This window comes from Pristiophorus japonicus, chromosome 11, assembly GCF_044704955.1.
Source record: "Pristiophorus japonicus isolate sPriJap1 chromosome 11, sPriJap1.hap1, whole genome shotgun sequence".
NCBI lineage: Eukaryota > Metazoa > Chordata > Chondrichthyes > Pristiophoridae > Pristiophorus > Pristiophorus japonicus.
In genome coordinates this window covers 40,620,898-40,645,281 of record NC_091987.1, presented here as the reverse complement: position 1 = coordinate 40,645,281, position 24,384 = coordinate 40,620,898, and the positions used below count along the sequence as shown (strand labels likewise).

The 24,384-nt window shown below is 43.2% G+C and overlaps 1 long non-coding RNA gene across 1 annotated transcript in view; it reads right to left on the bottom strand.

Moving 5' to 3' along the window:
- Nucleotides 1-10,003: 10,003 nt before the first annotated feature.
- LOC139275717 (uncharacterized) overlaps nucleotides 10,004-24,384 on the bottom strand; it is a 28,199-nt gene continuing 13,818 nt past the window's right edge. Inside the window, exons 2-3 of the long non-coding RNA XR_011595739.1 lie at nucleotides 11,692-11,881; nucleotides 10,004-10,389 (exon numbers count right to left, since the gene is read on the bottom strand). This is a non-coding gene — a long non-coding RNA (uncharacterized lncRNA). The remainder of the gene's footprint in view (nucleotides 10,390-11,691; nucleotides 11,882-24,384) is intronic.

The following is a 24,384-nucleotide window of genomic DNA, read 5'->3' as shown; positions in this document are numbered from 1 at the left end:
TCTATGTTCTGGCATTCCCTCCCTAAACCTTTCTGTCTCTCTACCTCTCTTTACTTCTTTAAAATGCTCCTTAAAACCTACCTCTTTGACCAAGTTTTTTTCACCTGCCCTACTATCTCCTTTATGTGGCTCGATGTCAAATTTTGTTTGATAACAACAAGTTGTTATTGTTGAGGTCACTCTCAAGAATGAAACATGGTTACAGATAAATGTTACCATGGTTCTGAAACATGAACATCACAGTTCCTTTCCCATGTTAACTATTTTAATTAGAATCAAAAAGGATGCCTCTTGGGGATAATAGTGGATGAATATTCTACCTGTTTGAGATTCATTTGTTAACTATGTTCACTGAGGCATTAACCTATTTATTTCAAGCAGTTTAACAACTACAATAAAATAGTGGAGAAAGGAATGCTATGTGAACATATTAATCATTCACCTACTATATGTCCAACAGTCATTTCTAGCCTCTTGTGTACTTGTACAGTATGCATAAAAGGTAATGGTCTGTGGATTCTTCAGAAATCATTCAACACTCTTTATTTTCTTGACTCCATGAAAAGTATTTTAGAAGACTAAAATATCAGTACCTGCTGAGAATTAAAATGGTATGAGAATCAACAGTCCATCTTTCTTAAAGCAAGAGAAAAAACATAGATAACAACATTTATGAGGCTGGAAATTATGCTGCTTGATATTATAAATTTTTTTAAATAAATAGGATTGTGTTCCATTAAAATAGCAGACAGATGAATTTGATCTCAACATGAATAACTGCAAATTTAAGGCTATAAAAATTGACCACAATTGGTGAATAATATCTAATATTTTCTTAAAGTATGAATACTTTTGATGCACAAATTATCAAATTTTATCTACTCGTATAAATGCTGCTAATCGCACAATTTACGGAAAATGTAATAACCATGATGGCTTGGAAATATTCTCAGAGTTGTTCCTGCTCCTCCACTACAACTTTGTTGGAAGTGGAGCAGAAACCCCGTTTACAAACGGAAATGAATTTTCCACCACACTTCCGACGAATTTACAGCAGATCGACATTAACTCCGAGAAAATTCTGGGCTAGTATCATTTTTGCCCATGACTTAACCTTTTATATCTCAGCAAGGTATGAGCCAAGTAAAACAGGCCCCAAATTTCTCAGTTATTAATATGTTACAAGTGGTATATAGATGGATGTTGTCACAAACATTTGCCATATCTTCTCTTCTGTATTTCTCATTACTGTGTTTACTTTCTGCACCTTTTTTGCTTACACAGCAGTCACTGTACTCCAAAAGAAACTCATTGTGTGAAGTGCTTTGATGCATTTTTATGACATTAGATGCTACATGATGCAAGTATGTCCTTATTTAATTTATTAAAACCTACACATCTTTCCAAAAACAGTGAACAGAAGACTTGACTTGATGGGAACTATATTTACAGATGGAGCAATCGTTCATCTGTCGATGGACAGCTGCACTCCTTTGTAAAGATAGCAGAGTTGATGTTAATTGCTGTTATTTCCAACAATACACTTGTGCCTATTCAGTAGCAGCAGACAACATAGAAGACATGCCCCGTACTAGTACAGCATTACAAACTTGAACTTGGTTAAATTTGCTTTACTATTAAGATTTTGTCTTGTTTTATGAATGTGGAATTACTATACTCGAGCTGTGTAACCTCATGACATGCATCCATTTAACTGGAACGCATTGGAGGCAATTCTTGCAATTTGTGGTGCTGTAAACTATGACAAACTGCAGTGACAGCAGTAGAAGAGAAATTACTATAGAGCAATTGGTGGAGATAAAGAGACATACTTTTTTAGACAGATCTGTCGGAGACATGAGTTACTGACTGAACATGCAAATCTGATGTGGACCACAGGCCAATTCTGATGACTTGTTGCAGGATTATTACACTACATGATTAGTCAGCCAGTTCAAGACACTTACTCACATTGATTCACATGCCTCCAACACTTGCCCCTCCTGGGATGCCACAACATCATAGGCAGTCCCTCGGAATCGAGGAGGACTTGCTTCCACTCCCAAAGTGAGTTCTTTGATGGCTGAACAGTCCGATATGAGAGCCACAGACCCTGTTACAGGTGGGACAGACATTCGTCGAGGGAAGGATGTAACCATGTAACCATGGCCGCTCGCTCCTTCCGCTGCCTGCGCTTGGCCTCTTCATGCTCTTTGCGTTGAGACTCGAAGAACTCGACGCTCTCCCGGAAGTACTTTCTCCACCTCGGGCAGTCTTCGGCCAGGGTCTCCCAGGTGTCAGTGGTGATATTGCACTTTACCAGGGAGGCTTTGAGGGTGTCCTTATAACGTTTCCGCTGTCCTCCTTTGACTCATTTACCATGAAGAAGCTCCACATAGAGCATTTGCTTAGGGAGTCTCGTATCTGGCATGCGAACTATGTGGCCACTCCAGCGAAGCTGATCGAGTGTGGTCAGTGCTTCAATACTGGGGATGTTAGCCTGGTCGAGGACTCTGATGTTGGTGCGCCTGTCCTCCCAGGGGATTTGCAGGATCTTGCGGAGACATCGTTGATGATATATTTCCAGCGACTTGAGGTGCCTTTTATACATCGTCCATGCTTCTGAGCCATACAGGAGGGCGGGTATTACTACAGCCCTATAGACCATGAGCTTGGTGGTAGATTTGAGGGCCTGGTCTTCAAACACTCTTTTCCTCAGATGGCTGAAGGCTGCACAGGCGCACTGGAGGCGATGCTGAATCTCCGCATCAGCGTCTGCCTTTGTTGATAAAAGGCTCCCGAGATATGGGAAATGGTCCACGCTGTCGAGGGCTGCGCCATGGATCTTGATGATTGGAGGGCAGAGTTGTGCGGCGGTGATAGGCTGGTGGAGGACCTTTGTCTTACAGATGTTAAGCATAAGGCCCGTGCTTTCATATACCTCAGTGAATACATTAACTATATCCTGGAGTTCAACCTCAGAATTTGCACAGCCGCAGGTGTTGTCCGCATACTGCAGCTCAATGACAGAGATTGTTGTGATCTTGGACCTGGCCTGGAGGCGGCGTAGGTTAAACAGCTTCCCACTGGTTCTGTAGTTTATTTCCACTGCAGCGGGGATTGTGAGTGGAGCATGGCAGCGAGGAAGAGGGTTGGAGTGATGACTCAGCCCTGTTTGACCCCGGTCCGGACGTGGATTGGGTCTCTAATGGATCCATTGGTAAGGATCACGGCCTGCATGTCATCGTGATGCACGCGAAGGAGGTTGACAAACTGTTGGGGCATCCGAAACGGAGGAGGACGCTCCATAGACCTTGACGGTTGACAGTGTCAAAGGCTTTTGTAAGATCGAAAAAGGCCATGTATAAGGGCTGACGCTGCTCCCTGCATTTTTCCTGCAACTGTCGAGCTGCAAAGATCATGTCCGTTGTACCCCATAGTGGACGAAATCAGCATTGTGATTCCGGGAGGAGCTCCTCGACCACAGGGAGAAGACGATTGAGGAGAACTTGAGCGACAACTTTCCCAGTGGCTGATAGCAGGAAGATTCCCCTGTAGTTGCCGCAGTCAGACTTGTCCCTTTTTAAAAAAATGGTCACAATCACTTCTTCTCTCAGATCTCCCGGCATGCTCTCCTCCCTCCAGATGAGAGAGATGAGGTCATGTATCCGCGCCAACAGCGCCTCTCCGCCATACTTTAGCGCCTCAGCAGGGATTCCATCCGCACCCGTAGCCTTGCTATTCTTGAACTGTTTTATGGCTTAGCCTACCTTGTGCAACGTTGGAGTTTCACTGAGTTGGTGGCGGGTCGCATGCTGCAGGATGGAGTCAAAAATACTCGAGTCAAAGGCAGAGTCTCGATTGAGGAGATCTTCAAAGTGCTCCTTCCATTGGGCCCTGACAGCCTCGGTGTCCTTGATGAGTGTTTCCCCATTTTTGGCCAGGAGTGGGGTGGGGCCTTGGGAGTTTGGATCGTAGGTGGCCTTGACTGCAGCGAAGAATCCTCGCATACCGTGGCTGTCGGGCAGTTGTTGTATCTCCTGTGCTTTCCCTATCCACCACCTGTTCTTTAAGTCCCGGGTTTTTTGTTGGACCTGAGCCTTGAGCCATCTGTAATGTTGTTTTGCAGCTCCCGAGTTGCGTTGTTGCTTGAGGCTCAGAAATGCTCTGTGCTTGCGATCTATTAGTTCTTCGATCTCCTGATCATTTTCATCCAACCAGTCCTGATGTTTTCTGATTGAGTGACCAAGTGTCTCTTCACAGGCACTGGATATAGAGGCCTGGAGGGCAGACCAAGCGCTATGGGCATTCAGCATCTCCCGTCATCAAGACACGCCAGATTGGCTGTGAGGCGCTGGCTGTATAGGGCACTCTTAGCTGGGTCTTTAAGTGCCCCGGCATGAACTTTTTTGCGGAACTGCTTCTGCTGTCTCCTCTGCTTTGGGCAATGTTAATGTTGATGATGGATCGGATTAGGCGGTGGCCTGTCCAGCAGTCGTCAGCTCCTGTCATGGCGCGGGTGATGCGCACATCCCTGGCTCGGACGATGACATAGTCAAGCAGGTGCCAGTGTTTGGAGCAAGAGTATTGCCACGATGCCTTGTATTTGTCCCTCTGGCGGAATAGAGTGTTGGTGATGAGTTTATGTTCTAGACATTTTGTCAGGAGTAGGGTACCGCTGGAGTTGGCTTTCCCTACCCCCTCTCTGCCAATCACGCCTCCCCAGAGGGCTTTGTCTTTGCCGACCTTGGCATTAAAATCATCCAGGAGGATCAATTTGTCGCCCGTGGGGACGTGGGACAAGGATGTCTCGAGGTTGGAATAAAAACCCTCTTTAGCCTCATCCATTGCATCGCGTGTAGGGGCGTACACACTGATGACTATGGCGCATTGATTCCGAGATAGGGTAATATGAAGAGTCATGAGGCGTTCGTTAACCCCACAGAGGGAGTCTTTGAGGCGGTTAACGAGCTAATTCTTGACGGCAAAGCTGGCTCCATGAAGGCGGCATTCTGCCTCTGGTTTCCCTTTCCAGAAGAAGGTGTAACCTCCACTATGTTCCTTCAACTGGCCTTCCCCTGCCCGCCAGGTCTCGCTTAGGGCGGCGATGTCAATGTCAAAACGTCTGAGTTCCTGGGCAACTATGGTGGTGCGGCGTTCCGGCCTGTTGCTGTTGGGATTGTCCATGAGGGTCCTGACGTTCCAGGTTCCAAATAGGATTGACATAATGGCATTTGACTAAAGTAGCCTAGTCCTCCACATTTATCAAACATCGGTGCCATGTAACAGCAAGAAACTAGCATGTATTTACACTTAAAAAGGAACAGTGCAATGTTGCGTTTAAAATCTATGGGATCAGAAGATTTTAATGACCTGACATTTCAGTTTGAGCAATGCATTATTAGTGAGAACTGTGCAGAGCCCATTGATCTATCAACTTATTTACCTGTGTTACTGTATCTACAATATGACCTTATGCTTCGACCTGTATATTTCAGAGTTACAATGAAATGAAATGAAGAAAATATATATTTTTAAATTACTTTTGCCGCCTTTTTTGCCTTATTACATGTTATATTTTTCCCTTCAGAATGCACTTGTCACGATGTATCTTTTGTGAGCCGGGAGGATGGAAGAGGTTGTGCTGCAGCCTCCTTTGCTGATGCCATCAATTCATTTTATAATTGGCCTGAAGGAGGTACAATTTAAATGGGGTGAGGTCTGTTTTTTCTCCTGACCTGAGATGGAAAATCTAGCATTCCTATTCAGAGTTGGCAAAACGGCCACTACTGAAAAAGATGGATCCATAAAGTATTTGGACATGCAATGCTTTTGTGTTTTTATCTTGTCGGGTGTTTACCACATGGATGGGTAATTAGTGTTAATGATTTTCCGTGCTCTTTTTGATGGCGCTAAAACTGGGATTTTGAACTGGGTATAAAAAAAATAGAGCATTCTTATTTGATCACTGATCATCCAGTTTAGTACCACGTAGCAGAACGAATTACCAATTCCTCGATAGCACAATTGAGGTAAATAAAATAACATTTATTTTAGAGAGAGCATTGATTTCACAAATATAACACAAATTTGTGAAAATTTAAAACTAAAATCCAGATAAATTAGTTTACAGTGCAATTAAAATGGGAACTTTTATTGTTTAGTTCATGATACATTATCAGTATAATTTTGAGAACATACAATTATTGTAAAAAAAACTGAATTGATCATTAAATATGTAAAGGTTACCAGGGAAACTGGGCACACTAGGTTGTTATCCACAAGAGACCTCCATTTAGGTTTTTACTCTGGCAGTTTGAACTGTGGCCTGAGCCTAGAAATCCACTGGAGTTGGAGGGGCAGGAATCTGGGGTGGAAACTGATACACTCATAATAAAGGGTGAAACTGAGTATTGTGTGTAATGAGCAACTATGATCTTAGCTCCTTTTAATAAGATTCCAGAGTGCAGGTACCTCGTGGGTGGCCTGCTTATAAACTGTGCTCCCAAGAGATGCTGGGATCCCTTGGGACTCCAACAGGTGAGCCCTCTGGTGGTCATGCAGGTTACAAAGGGTTAAATACATAACAGAAACCATTTCCGCCCCCTTTCTGGCTGCAATCACAAATGTTAAAGGAGGGGGCCGGCGCTTACTCCACCCACTTGTCTCCACTCCCTGCCCTCCCCTCCCACAATGACATAATTTAGCATCTATGACTGGTGGGACACCAGGTTCCCCTGGAATTCTTGCCAGTTCTACGGCCAATGGTAAGTACAGCTGCATGAAACAGGCACACTTGCTGTTCAGGACTGTAAGTGGGGCCTACAATGATTTCAAATAGTAATCATTCCAAGACTGATCAACTTATTTCTAGAGACAGTAACGAAACAGCTTTGAATACATTCTTGGCAGCTGAACAACTAAGATCACATTAGCATATATCCCTTCTCCCCTAGTCCCAATGGAATGGCTAGATACTGATGCAAAATCTCACTGGTTTTGTGGAGCAGACACCCCATTTACACAGCTGTTGGTATAGGAGTCCACCCCGAATATTCAACTGACTCCCTGCCTGAGATTCGGGACACATTTACAAAAAAAAGCCAAGCAGGTAAGCTGTGCTTCCAATGGTACAGCACTGAGGGGAGGAGAGAACCAAACCTGATTTCCCAATCCTTTATCCATTACTATACACTTGTTAAGGGTAATTGATGACACTAACTAGGGCGAAAACATAAATGCAACAATTGGGTTTTTGAGCGCAGTCATACATTTATATGTCCCATGTGCTGCAGCAGCATCTAGAGGAAGTCATATCCAGGTTGTCGGAACATATATAGGAATGTAAAGAATCAAAAAAGATCACTGTGAGTTGTCTGAATAGGAGACATGATGGAATGAGGATCAGCTATTGCATGATTGCTTCATGCATAAAATAGTTTCAGAATGTAACTTAATGCTGTTTAAGTTTGAGAATTTCTCATTAAACTTATCTCCTTTAGTATTCCAAAGCTAAATAATAACTTATTTGGGATAATTGTTGAGGCTTCCCTCCCACTCCTAGTCTTCGAGGTCAATCATGTCACCTGCGCTGCTGTCTACAAAAGCTCTTTGCTCAAAAATACACACTGTCTTTTTTTTAAAAATTTTTGCGAGTAATCTCTGATATTTTCTTTTTCTAAAGATAGTCATGACTCCCAATATTATCCCTGTATTATCATGAATATTCACCTGTGTTACAAGTTCTAAGACTTTTTAGTTAAAAACCTCACTTATTTGGCTGAATATTTTCAGCAGATCTGTTTTGGTCTTTGACCTTACTATCTTCATTTTATGGCATAAATTATGGGCTCAAAATTGCCCAGGAGCTGCTGTTTTTTTTTGGAGCAACTTGATTTTTCTGGAGTATCTTAAAAATTCCCATTTTGCACATTCAATTCGAGTAAGTGAGTTAGTTAGGATTTTTTTAGTTTCGTTTTTTTTTCAAAAGGGGGCGTTAGCCGCCACCTACGCCTGTTTTGGCCATTTAAGCCAGTTTGTACAGCTAATAGTTACTCCAAACTATCTTAGGCCAGCATATGGGGCCACTTGTGGCCGCACAGAAAACCCTTGTGGAGAGTTAAGAAATCAGGTAGGTACTAATGACTTGACAAAAGAATGTGAATAGGATCAAACAGCTATACAGGACATCATATGACAAACTTCGCAAAGTTAATTTATTATACAACAGAAGCATTGATGGAAGCTTAAACTACAAAAATAAAAGCAGTAAAGAGACAACATATTTACATAATTTTTTCAAAATATCCAAATAAAAAATAGAAGTACCTCCTGCTCATAATTCTTATATTCTTATGCAGGTAAGTATTTTCATCAACAGGGTTAAGGAAAGTCTTGAGTGAGCTCATTAAAATTACTGGCTACACAGTTGTCACCCCCACCCGGATCAAAACTCCCCCCGGGATCAAAACTTCCCAACCCCCTCCCCAGTTCAAAACTCTCTTTCCCCCGTACTCCCCATCAAAACTCTCACTTCGCCCCCCCGCCCCTCCTCATCAAAACTTTACCCCCGGATCAAAACTCTCTCTTCCCCCTACCCCCCCCCCCGATCAAAATCCCCGCCGAACAAAACTCTCCTCCTTCTCCCCCCCCTGCTGATCAAAACTCCTCCCCCCCCCCCCCGCCCCCCCCCCCCCCCCCGATCAAAACTTGCACCAACCTGTTTGTAGCCTTAGCCCGGGAAGGCAGTGGACCAGCCTGTGCAGCAGGTCACTTGGCCCGGGATAGGGGCGGGACGCATCAGGTCCCACGCTGCAGCATGCATCATCAGCAGGAGCTACTGCGCATGCGCGAACGCTCTAATGCGCATGCCGGCACTCTTTCAGGTGCAGGGCCCTAACTCCACCCCCCACTCCACTGTACCCTCCGTGCTAAGCCCCTGGAGAGTCAACAAAGCGGTCAGAATCCGGAGAGACCTTCATGGCGTCGTTTTCACCCTACGAAGTCGGCGCATCTCCGGTGAGTGCGCCGAAAAAAAACGGATGGTCCAAATTTGGGCCCGTAGTGAGGATAGAGTTTCTGCAGGGATTCCCTGATCTTCCGCCAAATTAAGGAAGATGATTCGGAGTACCCCACGGAAATTCCGGCCGTGTATGGGATAATAATTTTGCAGAAAGTTTATTCCCATATTGGCAGCATAAAACTGGAAGTCAACAGATTCTCAGTGTAATCCGTGATTACTAATAAATAATATTTATTCAAGCAGTGCTTGCTGAAATATTTTCACAAACTAAAAGTAACATACTGCTATTCAATGAATTTGAAATTGGTGGCATTGAAGCTTACATTGTCCGTATGCCAGATACGAGACACCCAAAGCAAGTGCTCTACTCGGAACTCCTTCATGGCAAACGAGCCAAAGGTGGGCAGAGGAAACGTTACAAGGATACCCTCAAAGCCTCCCTGATAAAGTGCAACATCCCCACTGACACCTGGGAGTGCCTGGCCAAAGACCGCCCAAAGTGGAAGATGTGCATCCGGGAGGGCGCTGAGCATCTCGAGTCTCATCGCCGAGAGCATGCAGAAATCAAGCTCAGGCAGTGGAAAGAGCATGCGGCAAACCTGTCCCACCCACCCTTTCCCTCAACGACTATCTGTCGCACCTGTGACAGGGACTGTGGTTCTCATATTGGACTATACAGCCACCTAAGGACTCATGTTAAGAGTGGAAGCAAGTCTTCCTAGATTCCGAGGGACTGCCTATGATGATGATTAGGCTTATAGAATTGAACGGTGTTTGAATTTTATTTCGGTTTATATGTAAAATCAATAGTTTTATTTACAAAAATCTTTTCTTAAAAGGGAAACAATATCAACAGAATGAGATTAATTTTGGAAATGCCTTCGGTGGTGAAGCAAATGCTGTGCAATATCATGGTTGCTTTTAGCATTTGAAGCATCCTATTTAATGTTTACACAAAATAAAGAAAATTAGCACTGCTAGTTACTTGGTAAAATATCTAGTGTAAGACGGCAATATCGGATCATCTCTCCTGATTTTCATTTCCACGAATGATGCTGAAATAGTCATGGATGAGGTTGAGAGTTCTAGGGATTCCAGTGGATTGAACAGTTAACATATCCAACCAATGCAGCATAATAAAGACAATAAAATGTTGATCTACACAGCCAAAATAGTAGAATACAAGTCAAAGGAAGTTGGACTGTACAGTACTCTACTCAAGATCACATCTCGAGTACTGTGTCCAGTTCTGGTTGTTGAGTGACAAGTGAAGCAATGAAGCAGTGCAAAGGGGAGCCATGAAACCGATCCCTGGTGTCAGAGGTCTGAGTTATGAGGAAAGGTTGGAGAGTCTTGGGATTTTCAGTCTGCAAAGGAAGCCTTTGAGAGGTGAATTTATCGAGGTAATTAAGACAGTAACAGTTCTGGCTAATCTGGGATATTACTTTAAAATAAACAGTGGGAATAGGAAAAGGCGAGACAGGTAAAAGGTAACTTTCGGACTGATAGCAACAGATTATTCTTTATGCAGAGAATAGCCAGCACTTAATGGACTTCCAGGCAGAGTGATGAAGGTGATAACCTTAGATTCATTTAAGAAGCAATTAGATGCGGCTATTGCGGGTGAAGTGCAGTGGGATGGGCCAAATGGCCTTCCACTTCAATGTGAGCAACTTGAGATCGTAATTTAAATATGTGTTACATTGTAGTGATACAGGCAAATTTGGCTAACATGTAGATGGTGCCATGTTACTGTACAGAGGATGAGCAAGAAGCTGTTGGCTGTGAAGATTAAGCATATTTCTTTATTGAAGTGTGTGAACAGTAGTCTCAAGAGTAGTCTCCACATGGTTTTATTAAATATGCTAATTTAAAGGCTGTAAAATTAGAAATACTAAGGAGACAAAATGTTTGCAGTACTATTTTAGTATTGCAGAGAAAATATTAATTTTACGTTTTTCACAATCTGTATGCTGCTAGAATTTGAAAGTAAGATCTGTATGCAAATTGTATGCTTGGGTATCAATGTGTGACATCTATTAAAATAAATCTGACGAACATGTGTGAAAGAAAATATGATTTTGGAGACTGTCTTTTATAATCTCAGAATATATACTATGTATGAAAATTTCCTTTATAATTGACTGCAATTTTTTTATGATAGCCCGACAGTAACCAGGCCAAAAGGAATAAAAGCCCTATATGAATGTCAGTGCATTATGAGCCTGGCAAATTACCATACACCTAAAAATAGCTGAAATTATAATGGAAGTTTCAATAAAATATTTTAAAAAAACACTTAATTTCAATATTCTAAAAAGTGTCATACCCAGGAATTATGTATCCTCATCTTAGGCTCCGATCAAGTCTGTAAAGTAATCAAATATCACTTTCTGGCCTTATTAGATTTACTTGAGCCTATTAATTAATTACAGCCTTGTAACCTTTGCTTAGGTCAATTCCTGTATATTTTATCCACTCCTTTTTTTAAAAAAACTATTAGACCTTTTATTAAACATATGTTGGCCTTTGTTCACGTAAGTATTTTCCGGCCATGGCATTTTTGTTTCTGAAATAGACCAAGGAGTAGAATTTCTGCAGGGGTTCTCTGTGGTGTTCTCGTTCTGTGCAGCAGTGATGGCAAATAATCATACTCCTACATGGCTTACCAAGTTTGAATGATGCTGGTTGAAGTTAACATGCTGTCTATTAAAGATGATTTTCCGAAACGGCATCTTTCACTTTTGGTGTCCTTGTGCATGGCTATACCCTCTGACTCTTTATTATTATTTGTATTGTACATGACAACAGCTTGCTTGTAGATAGATGTAAGTGTGGTAACTTACTTCTGCAATCACTCTGAAAGCAGAGACAATTCATAAATCATGGGGAAATTTAGGAGAGTGCAGTCTTATCAACTGTCAATTGTGTGTAGCTGTTTCTCCCCTTTGTCCCTTGTCTTCTGAAGTATTAAGGAAATGAGCATGAAGCAGTTATAGTAACCGATATTAATTTACAAACTACCTAGTTCCTAATATATGAGTACCTGCCAATCTTCAGTTGGCTAATGGCTTCAAGAAAACCCACGCAGCCCCAAAATTGTGGAGAACTACAAAATATAAGTCTATGGCTTGCAAATGCAGGTAATTAAATCAATGTGCAGTGGGATATGAACTCTGAATTTAAGCTTTAGATATACCCAATATTCCTTTACTTTATCTTCTCTATCTGTGTGTGTGTTTTTTTCTGTCTCTCTCAGGTCGGTCCCTGATCACCATTTTGAGAGACTGCTGGGTGGAGCGTGCACCAAGCACACTTTACCCAGTTTTACAGGTGGTGCAGCTGGGCCATTGGTTAATGCAATTCAATTGTTCTGCAGACAGGTGTTATCTATCAAGACACTGAAGCAAGCTCTCTGTGATCATTTCTGATCAGGAATTTCCAATTGGTCCACAAACATGTAATGAAGGCCGATCATTTTGAGAATTCCACATCCAAGAAGTTTTGATGCTCAAAGATGTAGGTTCATCAATCAGAATTAAAATCTTACTTGAGAAAAATAAGAAATAGGAGCAGGATTAGGCCATTTGGCCCTTCGAGCCTGCTAATAAGATATTGGCTGATCAGATCTTGGCTTCAACTCCACTTCTCTGCCCGCTCCTCATAACCTTTCACTTCCGTATCGTTCAAAAATCTGTCTATCCCCAACTTAAATACATTCAGTGACCCTGTTTTTTGAACTGCATCAATCTGGTTTTGTAATTTCCTTCATGTTTCCTTGGTGATGTGATCATTGATTATCATGTGACTATAGTCTAATTTTAAGATTTAGTCCAGTTTTTTCCTGCACTTCACTGATTCCTGGATGATCCAAATAAGGAAGTAGTAGTAAGTAATGTTAGGATCTGTATGGTGGACGCCAGTTCAGTTGCATGCATTCTGTCAATAACATTTACCCTAACTTTCTTTACAGACCTCACCTCACTATTTTCTTGTTACAATTATCTTTCTTCAATTTCCAAGTCCATAAATCTAGTCAATTCGTATATTCTACCAGTTCACTGTCAGCCATTACCCACTTTTCTCATAATTGTAAAATTAAACATTTGCTGTATCTTTTCTCACCACTATTTTATCTATCTCTCTTGAACAGAATGTGTTATGTGTATATTGGTGTTGATCATTCAAGTGCAGTTCATGGATGTAATTTATGGCCTGTCTCAGCACACACAGGCCTATTTGGAGCAGTCATTTTTATATGTGTGCATAACACTGAGTCAAAAGATTACTGGAGAGCACATAATCCAGGCTGACACTTCAGTGCAGTACTGAGGGAGTACTGCCCTGTGAGAAGTGTGGTCTTTCAGATGAGATGTTAATCTAAGGCCTTGTCTGCCCTCTTAGTTGGATGTAAATAATCGCATAGTACTATTTGAAGATAATCAGAGGAGCTCTCCTTGGTCTTCCAGCCAACATTTATCTCTCCAACTAGCATCACTAAAACAGATTATCTGGCCATTTATCTCATTGGTGTTTTTATAACCTCTCTGTGCAAATTTGCTTTTGTGTTGGCTTACTTTGCAATAGTGACAATACTTCAAAAGTTCTTCATCAGCTGTAAAGTGCTTTGGGACATCTTGAAGCTATTAAAGACATTATATAAAGATAAGATATTTTTTCTGTTTTATATGTAAATAAAATTAACAGCCTTAATAAAGCCAAAGGCAAGAACATAGGAAACTTCAAAAGAATAGTTTCTGCAGATTTTAAAAAGTAGTGGAATGTCATACCTGAGAATTCTATCGAGACTACTGGCCTGGAGTCTTTATGAAGTACATGTAGGTCAGAATCTTTTCAGCTCAGAAGGAACAAGAGAGAAACTTTCAAAGAAGTACTGAGTATCAGATAAAATCTAAAGGTGAGAGATGAAAATCTCTTTAAGCTTTTTCTTGTAATTTGTTCACGAATGCAAGAGACGGTGGAAAAGCCTTCTCATATATAGACCCAATATTTAAGTCTCGGGGAAAACTGGTGCTTTATGGAAAGCTAATAGTTGTTGAAAGATAAAGAAAGAGGAAACTGGGCTTCTTGGAGGTAGCTTTAGAAATGGAGAAGATGCAGAAATTTAATTTGAGACCACAGAAGATACTGATGCCAACAATGCCAGTAGCTGAAGGAGGGTTATAGCTGCGCCCATCAAAAGTAAAGGAATTGAAAAAAACAAAATGTCATTGCCCATTGAAAGCTATGGAAGAAATCAAGATGTAATGATTCAGCCATTAAACTACAAGAGGACTGAAGATTGTGAGTACTAATGGCTTGTGATCGGAAGAAAGTTGATGAATGTTGTGTGGAATGATCTGCATTGGTTCAGTGGTGAGTGGAGGTATTCATTGATTTAAAAAAAAGACCTGGTCAGAAGACAGAGCTCTGAGAAAAAACCTGAATTGATGGATGATGAATATGAGATGAGCTATCAAATACAGCCGATAGGATGATTTCAGCGAAATTAGATAGCAATATATATAACTTTGGTAGGAGACCATATAATAAAAACAAAAGTGCAATGTTCTAAATTCTGACACCGATTTTGCAGATGTCCAAACAAATGACAGACATTAATCAAAGTATCAAAGAGCAAGGGGCCAAAATCAGTGAGGGTGGCAACCTAGAGTTATGGCATGAGCGAGACAGAAATTATAGAGGTGGGTAAAATAAGCAACAAGAACACCAGTAGCAGGGTCATTCCGAAAATGATATTGTTGATCCTGGATTAGGCCAAATCTTTCAAGATATTAGAAGTTAACAGCAACATGCACTGCTTTGGAAAGTATCAATGCTTGAGAAATAGACCTTTAGTTGTAAATATAAGAAGGCTTACTTATCTTAGCAATAGGGTAAATAACCATAGGAAAGGAAGGCTGGAGTAAGAGGAATTGAACAGATTGCATGGGATTGAAATAGCTTCAGAAACACATCCTGAGGAATGTGGGAGAGATGCTGGCAATACCAGATGTCCTATTGGAGTAGAGAGAGTGCAGCATTCAATAGGTTTAGCTGGAATTAAACTTGATATAAGTGATAATGGTCAAACAGAATAAAACAATAGAGGGAAGTAATTGAAGAAGGTCACCAAGATTAAAGCGGCACATGAACTGAAGATCATCTTTCTCTTTAGGAGAGTTCCTCCCCACCCTGGGGTTCTTTTGAAGCCGAGCCTCGAGTCCCTTTGTCCGGGCGAGGGAGCGATTCTGCCAGCTGACGCTCTGACCCTCGAGCCCGGTGAGGAGACGTTCGGTGGTGGGGTGGTACTTTGAAAAAAATCAAAAATTCAAGAATTGCATCAGACTTTGTTGCCCCAAATGTCTTCATTGAATGCATAGCTTCCCGGTCTAAGCAAACCTATTGCGCATGCGCAGACCAGGGTGTGGTACATACTAGGGTGTGCACCTTGAGGAGAGAGAGAGAGAGAGAGAGAGAGAGAGAGGAGGTCAGAGTCCTTTGTCCTGCTGTTTTGAGATTGTTGCACAGCTACAATTTAATTATGGGGGCAATATTGACAATGCCAGACCTCGTGCAAGCCTTCTGCATGATGGTGCTGTGGAGGAGAAGATTGATTCGGCAGCATCACCTGAGGAACCTCAGAGCACGTAGGATGATGGGCAGGAAGCCTTACCCACATCGGATATATCAAGACAGGTGTTCATATCTGTACCTGAGTGAGGCAGACTGTGTGAGAAGGCTGCGTTTCCGCAAAGGAGTTGTAACCGAGACCTGCACCCTAGAAGCGTCAGGAGGACTGCTTTGTCAGTTGAAGTAAAGATTACAGCTGCACTTTCATTTTATGCATCTGGATCCTTCCAAGCTACAACTGTGCGCCATTTTTCAACATGCAACAGCTGCACTTGATGCCCGGAGGAATGATTACATAAGCTGGGTGGCGGTGTGAGCTGTGAGGAAGATGCTAAGAGGCTGCAGGGTGACTTGGATAGGTTAAGTGAGTGGGCAAATGCATGGCAGATGCAGTATAACGTGGATAAATGTGAGGTTATCCACTTTGGGGGCAAAAACACAAAGGCAGAATATTATATGAATGGCGGCAGATTAGGAAAAGGGGAGGTGCAATGAGACCTGGGTGTCATGGTACATCAGTCATTGAAAGTTGGCATACAAGTACACCAGGCGATTAGATGCAGGAAGAATGTTCCCAATGTTGGAGGAGTCCAGAACCAGAGGACACAGTCTAAGGATAAGGGGTAAGCCATTTAGGACCTAAATGAGGAGAAACTTCTTCACTCAGAAAGTTGTTAACCTGTGGAATTCCCTACCGCAGAGAGTTGTTGATGCCAGTTCATTGGATGTATTCAAGAGGGAGTTAGATATTGCCCTTATGGCTAAAGGGATCAAGGGGTATGGAGAGAAAGCAGGAAAGGGGTACTAAGGTGAATGATCAGCCATGATCTTATTGAATGGTGGTGCAGGCTCGAATGGCCAAATGGCCTACTCCTGCACCTATTTTCTATGTTTCTATGTTTCTATAACATTCCCCATGACCGCCCAGGCAATGCGGACAGGGCTGTGGGCTTCTCCAGGATTGTTGGTTTCCCCACGGTACAGGGCTGCATTGATTGCACCCACATCGCCTTGCGAGCACCTTTGGACGATTCTGAGATGTACAGGAACAGAAAAGGCTTTCACTCGATTAACGTGCAGCTCGTCTGTGACGACATGCATTGCATCATGTCAATTGATGCAAGATACCCTTGGAGCACCCAATGATGATTTCATCCGACACAAGAGTGTTACAGCTGCCATGTTTTAGCAGCAGCCAGAAGGGCAGAGCTGGCTGCTGTGAGACAAAGGGTATGGCCTCGCCACCTGGCTCATGGTGCCCCTACACATAACCCGGATGGAAGCTGACCGGGAATACAACATGTCACACAGTGTGACGCGCAGCAAAATAGAGAGGACCATTGGCATTTTGAAGCAGTGTTTCCGATGCCCGGACCATTCCGGAGGCTACTTGCAATACTCCCCTGCGATGTCGGTCAGTTCACTGTTGTCTGCGACATGCTGCACAACTTTGCCATCATGAGGCAGCAGCAGCTGGTAGTAGAATACCCATCTGAGGTGAGAGTGGCTGATAATGTGTAGGAAGAGGACAAGGAAGCCATGCAACTACTTGAACCTGGAACACGACGGCGGAGGAGGGCGGGCCATCGTGCCCCTTGAACGATTGCTCGAGCCTTGCGCCAGCAGCACATTCTTGAATGCTTTGTTGCCTGTTTACTGTTTGGACCTGTTCCATAATGTTATGTTGTGTTAATAATGGAACAAAATAATATAAATCATTCTGTTATGATTTAAAATATATTTTATTCAAAATTTTAAAACATGTTTGTACTTTAATAAAAATATTCTTGTATCAAACTTTAAACTATTCAGTTAAGATCACTTTCAAACTTTCAGATCACATACAAACTTTTAAACTTGTAAATTTACATCACTTACAAAAAACTTTTAAGTTGAGAACAGTTACAATAGTAACAACAATAATAATAACAACAACAGCAGCAAACAAAGGCTGCACCCATCTCTCCTCTGCCTTATTCTAAGACCGCCCGCTGCGCTTGATCTTGGTGAATTCACCCCTGCCCACAGGCGGTGGCGCAGTGTTTCTTGGGTTGGTACCAAGCTTATTCTTTTGAGCATCTCGGGTAACGCCCACTTCTTGATCGGGGACGTGGGCAGGCGGTAATGTGGAAGGCCCAGCTTGGGCCTCTTCAGAGGTTGGTCTGGGGATTGGAGTGGGAGTGACAGTTGATTCCGTCAATGGCTGCGGGGTCTGCAATGTTCCCTTATTGCAGCAGCTACCTCCGCCAGTGTCTCAACTACCTGCGAAATTCCCTCCCTCGTGCACCGACAGTGTATCAGCTGCTTGCGATATTCCATTAATTAATCAATTAATTCTAAATTAAAAAGTAGGACCTCAAAAGTAGTAATCTCGGGATTGCTACCAGTGCCATGTGCTAGTCAGAGTAGGAATCGCAGGATAGCACAGATGAATACGTGGCTTGAGCAGTGGTGCAGCAGGGAGGGATTCAAATTCTTGGGGCATTGGAACAGGTTCTGGGGGAGGTGGGACCAGTACAAACCGGACGGTCTGCACCTGGGCAGGACCGGAACTTAATGTCCTAGGGGGAGTGTTTGCTAGTGCTGTTGGGGAGGAGTTAAACTAACATGGCAGGGGGATGGGAACCAATACAGGGAGACAGAGGGAAACAAAAAGGAGACAAAAACAAAAGACAGAAAGGAGATGAGTAAAAGTAGAGGGCAGAGAAACCCAAGGCAAGAAACAAAAAGGGCCACTGAATATAAAGGGGCTGCAGGAGGGGTCAAAACTAAAAATCATGGTTTAAAAACTAGGATGAAAACACTCTATCTAAATGCACGCAGCATTCGAAATAAAGTAAATGAGTTGACGGCACAAATCATTACAAATCGGTATGATTTGGTGGCCATTACAGAAACATGGTTGCAGGGTGGCCAAGACTGGGAATTAAACATACAGGGGTATCTGACGATTCAGAAAGATAGACAAGAAGGGAAAGGAGGTGGCGTAGCTCTGTTAATAAAAGATGATATCAGGGCAGTTGTGAGGGATAATATTGGCTCCAATGAACAAAATGTTGAATCATTGTGGGTGGAGATTAGAGATAGTAAGGGGAAAAAGTCACTGGTCGGCGTAGTTTATAGGCCCCCAAATAATAACTTCACGGTGGGGCGGGCAATAATCAAGGGAATAATGGAGGCATGTGAAAAAGGAATGGCAGTAATCATGGAGGATTTTAACTTACATATCGATTGGTCAAATCAAATCGCACGGGGTAGCCTGGAGGAGAAATTCATAGAATGCATACGGGATTGTTTCTTAGAACAGTATGTAACAGAACCTACAAGGGAGCAAGCCATCTTAGATCTGGTCCTGTGTAATGAGACAGGAAAAATAAATGATCTCCTAGTAAAAGATCCTCTCGGAATGAGTGATCACAGTATGGTTGAATTTGTAATACAGATTGAGGGTGAGGAAGTTGTGTCAGAAACGAGCGTACTATGCTTAAACAAAGGGGACTACAGTGGGATGAGGGCAGAGTTGGCTAAAGTAGACTGGGAACACAGACTAAACGGTGGCACAATTGAGGAACAGTGGAGGACTTTTAAGGAGCTCTTTCATAGTGCGCAACAAAAATATATTCCAGTGAAAAAGAAGGGCGGCAAGAGAAGGGATAACCAGCCATGGATAACCAAGGAAATAAAGGAAAATATCAAATCAAAGACCAATGCGTATAAGGTGGCCAAGATTAGTGGGAAACGAGAGGATTGGGAAAATTTTAAGCAACAGCAAAGAATGACTAAAAAAGCAATAAAGAAAGGGAAGATAGATTACGAAGGTAAACTTGCGCAAAACATAAAAACAGATACGCAAAGCTTTTACAGATATATAAAACGGAAAAGAGTGACTAAAGTAAATGTTGGTCCCTTAGAAGATGAAAAGGGGGATTTAATAATGGGAAATGTGGAAATGGCTGAGACCTTAAATAATTATTTTGCTTCTGTCTTCACAGTGGAAGACACAAAAACCATGCCAAAATTTGCAGGCCACAGGAATGTGGGAAGGGAGGACCTTGAGACAATCACTACCACTCGTGGGGTAGTGCTGGACAGGCTAATGGGACTCAAGGTAGACAAGTCCCCTGGTCCTGATGAAATGCATCTCAGGGTATTAAAAGAGATGGCGGAAGTTATCGCAGATGCATTCGTTATAATCTATCAAAATTCTCTGGACTCTGGGGAGGTACCAGCGGATTGGAAAGCAGCTAATGTAACGCCTCTGTTTAAAAAAGGGGGCAGGCAAAAGGCAGGTAACTATAGGCCGGTTAGTTTAACATCTGTAGTGGGGAAAATGCTTAAAACTATCATTAAGGAAGAAATAGCGGGACATCTAGATAGGAATAGTGCAATCAAGCAGACGCAGCATGGATTCATGAAAGGAAAATCATGTTTAACTAATTTACTGGAATTCTTTGAGGATATAACGAGAATGGTGGATAGAGGTGTACCGATGGATGTGGTGTATTTAGATTTCCAAAAGGTATTCGATAAGGTGCCACACAAAAGGTTACTGCAGAAGATAGAGGTACGCGGAGTCAGAGGAAATGTATTAGCATGGACAGAGACTTGGCTGGCGAACAGAAAGCAGAGAGTCGGGATAAATGGGTCCTTTTCCGGTTGGAAATCGGTGGTTAGTGGTGTGCCACAGGGATCGGTGCTGGGACCACAACTGTTTACAATATACATAGATGACCTGGAAGAGGGGACAGAGTGTAGTGCAACAAAATTTGCAGATGACAGTAAGATTAGTGGGAAAGCGGGTTGTGTAGAGGACTCAGAGAGGCTGCAAGGTGATTTGGATAGGTTAAGCGAATGGGCTAAGGTTTGGCAGATGGAATACAATGTCGGAAAGTGTGAGGTCATCCATCTTGGGAAAAAAAACAGTAGAAGGGAATATTATTTGAATGGGGAGAAATTACAACATGCTGTGGTGCAGAGGGACCTGGGGGTCCTTGTGCATGAATCCCAAAAGGTTAGTTTGCAGGTGCAGCAGGTAATCAGGAAGGCGAATGGAATGTTGGCCTTCATTGCGAGAGGGATGGAGTACAAAAGCAGGGAGGTCCTGCTGCAACTGTATAAGGTATTGATAAGGCCGCACCTGGAGTACTGCGTGCAGTTTTGGTCACCTTACTTAAGGAAGGATATACTAGCTTTGGAAGGGGTACAGAGACAATTCACTAGGCTGATTCCAGAAATGAGGGGGTTACCTTATGATGATAGATTGAGTAGACTGGGTCTTTACTCGTTGGAGTTCAGAAGGATGAGAGGTGATCTTATAGAAAAATTTAAAATCATGAAAGGGATAGACAAGTTAGAGGCAGAGAGGTTGTTTCCACTGGTAGGGGAGACTCGAACTAGGGGGCACAGCCTCAAAATACGGAGGAGCCAATTTAAAACCGAGTTGAGAAGGAATTTCTTCTCCCAGAGGGTTGTGAATCTGTGGAATTCTCTGCCCAAGGAAGCAGTTGAGGCTAGCTCATTGAATGTTTTCAAGTCAAAGATAGATAGATTTTTAACCAATAAGGGAATTAAGGGTTACGAGGAGAGGGTGGGTAAGTGGAGCTGAGTCCACGGCCAGATCAGCCATGATCTTATTGAATGGCGGAGCAGGCTCGAGGGGCTAGATGGCCTACTCCTGTTCCTAATTTTTATGTTCTTATTCCGAATGTGCTTGGACAGTGTTCCCATTTCTCACGAGAGTGTTGTTACTTCTCCCGACAGTCCCGATACCTCATCACCCACCCGACCAATGGTGTCCAGGAGTGATCGTGAAAGGTCAGTGCTCTTCCCACTCATTGCCATCATCTGATCCACATCTGTTAGATCCTGCATCTCAGGAGAGCGCTGTCGAGCTCTCTTTCCCCTCCTCACCCTGGGTGTGGCTCCCTGCACCTCACTGCGACCCACAGCCTCGAACGGTGGGGCCCTGGTTGAGGCTTGCTGTACACCACTGGGACCCGCAGACTCGGACAGTGTGAAACCATGAAATGTCCCAACACTCGTACCGCTCAGGAAAGGGCCTGGCACCTCAATGGATGGCACCTGCACCTCCTCCAGAGTGAGTACAACAGTGGGGGCTTCATCCTCCCCCTCCCTTTGACGCCCATGCTTTTGTCTGGAAGGTAGGAATTGAAGATGTTCTCCTCTTCAGGCTCGTCCGTGTCTGAATCATCTTCTGCATCGGCTTCAGCCTCAAGTTCTGCAAAATATAACAGAACAGACAAATGGTTCGCAGCATAAGAGGGGGCAGGTTGGCAATAGTAGGCTCGCACAGCGCAGCCAACAGGCTGATTTGAAGGACCACGATGAATGATAGCACATTGCATCAACCGAAGCGTAGCTGACGGAGACATCCCCATGAACCGAAGCATGGCTAGCCCACGCAGTACTTAACATTTAGCAAAGCCAGACTGTGGAATTTGCAGGACTTGCCCTCTCCCTCGAATGTGGGCCCAGCTTGTGCAGTGGTGGTTGCTTTTCTCCAGGCAGGTCCCATCAAAGCAGCGACACTCTCTTCCACGGGTGTCAGTGGGTGCAGATTTGCTGGGCCGCCTCCTGTTTGAGTTCTTTCTGTTTTGTGGGCCACCTTCCTCTGCAAAGATGAAAATATAACTTTTTAGAGAGGGTGTGTTTCTGCCGGTTAGACATATACATGGTCACATTTACAATTGCAATTCCATTGAAAAATGAAATTATTACTTACACTAACTACTTTACCAAGGTTCTGCCATTTTTTGCACTGGCCTCCGGACCTCGGGGTGGTCACCATTGCACAGTAATCTTCTGAAAGTTGGTTGCAGCGGTTCTTCTTTTCTTTTGGTGAAACTTTTATTTGATGTCTGCTCGTGTCCAACTCGTGCCATCTTGGCTTGAGGAGTGGTGCAGGAAGGAGGGATTCAAATTCCTGGGACATTGGAACCAGTTCTGGGGGAGGTGGGACCAGTACAAACCGGATGGTCTGCATCTGGGCAGGACCGAAACCAATGTCCGAGGGGGAGTGTTTGCTAGTGCTGTTGGGGAGGGGTTAAACTAATATGGCAGGGGGATGGGAACCTCTGCAGAGAGACAGAGGGAAGTAGAATGGGGGCAGAAGCAAAACATAGAAAGAAGAAAAGTAAAAGTGGAGAGCAGAGAAAGCCAAGGCAAATGTCAAAAAGGGCCACATTACAGCAAAATTCTAAAGGGACAAAGTGTGTTAAAAAGACAAGCCTGAAGGCTCTGTGCCTCAATGCGACGAGTATTTGTAATAAGGTGGACGAATTAACTGCGTAGGCAGCTATTAACAAATATGATATAATTGGGATTACGGAGATATGGCTCCAGGGTGACCAAGACTGGGAACTCAAGATCCAGGGATATTCAACATTCAGGAAGGTTAGACACAAAGGAAAAGGAGGTGGGTTAGCGTTGCTGGTTAAAGAGGAAATTAACGCAATAGTAAGGAAGGACATCAGCTTGGATGATGTGGAATCTGTATGGGTAGAGTTGCGGAATACCAAAGGGCAGAAAACGCGAGTGGGAGTTGTGTACAGACCACCAAACAGTAATAGTGAGGTTGGGGACAGGATCAAACAAGAAATTAGGGATGCATGCAATAAAGGTACAGCAGTTATCATGGGAGACTTTAATCTACATATAGATTGGGCTAACCAAACAGGTAGCAATACGGTGGAGGAGGATTTCCTGGATGGTTTTCTCGACCAATATGTCGAGGAACCAACTAGAGGGCTGGCCATCCTCGACTGGGTGATGTGTAATGAGAAAGGACTAATTAGCAATCTTGTTGTGCGAGGCCACTTGAGGAAGATTGACCATAATATGGTAGAATTCTTTATTAAGCTGGAGAGTGACACAGTTAATTCAGAGACTAGGGTCCTGAATTTAAGGAAAGGTAACTTCGATGGTATGAGATGTGAATTGGTTAGAATAGACTGACGAATGATACTTAAAGGGTTGACGGTGGTTAGGCAATGGCAAACATTTAAAGATCACATGGAAGAACTTCAACAATTGTACATCCCTGTCTGAAGTAAAAATAAAACGGGGAAGGTGGCTCAACCGTGGCTAACAAGGGAAATTAAGGATCGTGTTAAATCCAAGGAAGAGGCATATAATTTGGCCAGAAAAAGCAGCAAACCTGAGGACTGGGAGAAATTTAGAATTCAGCAGAGGAGGGCAAAGGGATTAATTCGGAGGGGGGAAATAGAGTATGAGAGGAAGCTTGCTGGGAATATAAAAACTGACTGCAAAAGCTTCTATAGATATGTGGAGAGAAAAAGATTAGTGAAGACAAACGTGGGTCCCTTTCAGTCAGTATCAGGTGAATTTATAATGGGGAACAAAGAAATGGCAGACCAATTGAACAAATACATTGGTTCTGTCTTCATGAAGGAAGACACATATAACCTTCCGGAAATGCTGGGGGACTGAGGGTCTAGCGAGAAGGTGGAACTGAAGGAAATCCTTATTAGTCAGGAAATTGTGTTCGGGAAATTGATGGGATTGAAGGCCGATAAATCCCCAGGAGCTGATAGTCTGCATCCCAGAGTACTTAAGGAAGTGGCCCTAGAAATACTGGATGCATTGGTGATCATTTTCCAACAGTCTATCGACTCTGGATCAGTTCCTGTGGACTGGAGGGTAACTAATGTAACCCCACTTTTTAAAAAAGGAGGGAGAGAGAAAACGGG